Raw genomic sequence first — 2,805 nt, forward strand, 5'->3', positions numbered from 1 at the left:
AACTTTAGCAAGACACAAAATTTCTCCAAGTCCCCACCCCACCCAGAAGCCCAGCCAGCTTCACCTTTCAAAAGGAATAGAACAATTGTGTTGATAAACATAGCACTTTTCCATTCTTATCTTCCTAGACCTTTCTGATGCATTTGACATCCCTGATATCTCCATCACAGTTGAAATGTTGTATTTTCCTGGAGTTATCTCTCACTTGGTTAGCTGCTCTTTCCCAATCTGCAGGAAAAAGACTTCTTTAAAGGCCTGAACCTTAAACGTTGTTATTCTCCAGTGTTCCATTTTCAACTCTTTCTTTCTCCACCACACATTCTTCCAGATCGTGTCATTTATATATATGTGGCTTCAACTACCATCTACTTACTGATAATATCACAAATATATATGTTGGATCCTCTATGATAAGAAGAACAAATAAGGTGCTCGCTCAGCAACACATATACTAAAACTGTAACAATACAGAGAAGATTAGCATGGTCCTTGCACAAGGAAGATACACAAATTCGTGAAGTGTTCCATATTTTAAGTGTTTAGAGGGAAATTCATAGCACTATATGCCCACAGGAGAAAGCAGAAAAGCTCTTAAATTGACACCCTAACATCACAATTAAAAGAACTAGAGAAGCAAGAGCAAACAAATTCAAAAGCTAGCAGAAGATAAGAAACAAGATCAGAGCAGAACTGAAGGAGATAGAGACACAAAAAACCCTTCAAAAAATCAATAACTGGTTCTGTGAAAAGATCAACAAAATAGATAGACCACTAGCCAGACTAATAAAGAAAAGAGAGAAGAAAAAAATAAACACAATAAAAAATGATAAAGGGGATATCACCACTGATCCCACAGAAATACAAGCTACCATCAGAGAATACCATAAACACCTCTCCACAAACAAACTAGAAAATCTAGAGGAAATGGATAAATTCCTGGACAAATACACCCTCCCAAGATTAAACCAGGAAGAAGTCGAATCCCTGAATAGACCAATAACAAGTTCTGAAATTGAAGCAGTAATAGCCCACCAACCAAAAAAAAGCCCAGGACCAGATGGATTCACAGCCAAATTCTACCAGAGGTACAAAGAGGAGCTGGTATCTTTCCTTCTAAAACTATTCAAGGACTCCTCCCTAACTCACTTTATGAGGCCAGCATCAGCCTGATACCAAAACCCGGCAGAGACACAACAAAAAGGAAAGTTTCAGGCCAATATCCCTGATGAACATCAATGCAAAAATCCTCCATAAAATACTGGCAGAGCAAATCCAGCAGCATATCAAAAACCTTATCCACCATGATCAACTTGGTTTCATCCCTGGGATGCAAGACTGGTTCATCATATGCAAATCAATAAATGTAATCCATCACATAAATAGAACCAATGACAAAAACCACATTATCTCAATAGATACAGAAAAGGCTTTTGATAAAACTCAATACCCTTCATGCTAAAAATTCTCATTAAACTAGGCATTGATGGAATGTATCTCAAAATATCAAGAGCTATTTATGACAAACCTACAGCCAATGTCATACTGAATGGGCAAAAGCTGGAAGCATGCCCTTTGAAAACCGGCACAAGACAAGGATGCCCTCTCTCTCCACTCCTATTCAACATAGTGTTGGAAGTTCTGGCCAGGGCAATCAAGCAAGAAAAAGAAATACAGTGTATTCAAACAGCAAGAGAGGAAGTCAAATTGTCTCTGTTTGCAGATGACATGATTGTATATTAGAAAATCCTATCGTCTAAGCCCAAAATCTCCTTAAGTTGATAAGCAACTTCAGCAAAGTCTCATAATACAAAATCAACGTGCAAAAATCACAAGCATTCCTATACACCAATAACAGACAGAGAGCCAAATCATGACTGAGCTCCCATTCACAATTGCTACAAAGAGAATAAAATACTGAGGAATAAAACTTACAAGGGATGTGAAGGACCTCTTCAAGGAGAACTACAAATCACTGCTCAAGGAAATCAGAGAGGACACAAACAAATGGAAAAATATTCCATGCTCATGGATAGGAAGAATCAATATTGTGAAAATGGCCATATTGCCCAAAGTAATGTATAGATTCAATGCTATCCCCATCAAGCTACGACTAACTCTCTTCACAGAATTAGAAAAAAACTACTTTAAATTTCATATGAAACAAAAAAAGAGCCCATATAGCCAAGACAATCCTAAGCAAAAAGAACAAAGCTGGAGGCATCATGCTACCTGACTTCAAACTATACTACAAGGCTACAGTAACTAAAACAGCACGGTTCTGGTACCAAAACAGATACATAGACCAATGGAACAGAACAGAGGCCTCAGAAATAACACCACACATCTACAACCATCTGATCTTTGACAAACCTGACAAAAACAAGCAATGGGGAAAGGATTTCCTGCTTAATAAGTGGTGTTGGGAAACTGGCTATCCATATACAGAAAACTGAAATTAGACCCCTTCCTTACACTTTATACAAAAATTAACTTAAGATAGATTAAATATTTAAATGTAATGCCTAAAACCATAAAAATCCTAGACGACAACCTAGGCAATACCATTCAGGACACAGGCATGGGTAAAGACTTCATGACTAAAACACCAAAAGCAATGGCAACGAAAGCCAAACTAGACAAATGAGATATAATTAAACTAAAGAGCTTCTGTACAGCAAAAGAAACTACCACCAGAGAGAACAGGCAACCTACAGAATGAGAGAAAATTTTTACAATCTATCCGTCTGACAAAGGGTTAATATCCAGAATCTACAAAGAACGTAAACAAATTAACAAAAAAAACAA

At 37.3% G+C, this 2,805-nt stretch overlaps 1 non-coding gene across 1 annotated transcript; it reads left to right on the forward strand.

Annotated features, from left to right (window-relative positions):
- The first annotated feature begins 428 nt into the window (after positions 1-428).
- LOC112131938 (U6 spliceosomal RNA) lies at positions 429-534 on the forward strand. The gene has a single exon (XR_002913771.1). It is a non-coding gene; the product is annotated as a U6 spliceosomal RNA (small nuclear RNA).
- Positions 535-2,805: the final 2,271 nt, after the last annotated feature.

Source organism: Pongo abelii, chromosome 2 (genome assembly GCF_028885655.2).
Source record: "Pongo abelii isolate AG06213 chromosome 2, NHGRI_mPonAbe1-v2.0_pri, whole genome shotgun sequence".
Taxonomy (NCBI): domain Eukaryota; kingdom Metazoa; phylum Chordata; class Mammalia; order Primates; family Hominidae; genus Pongo; species Pongo abelii.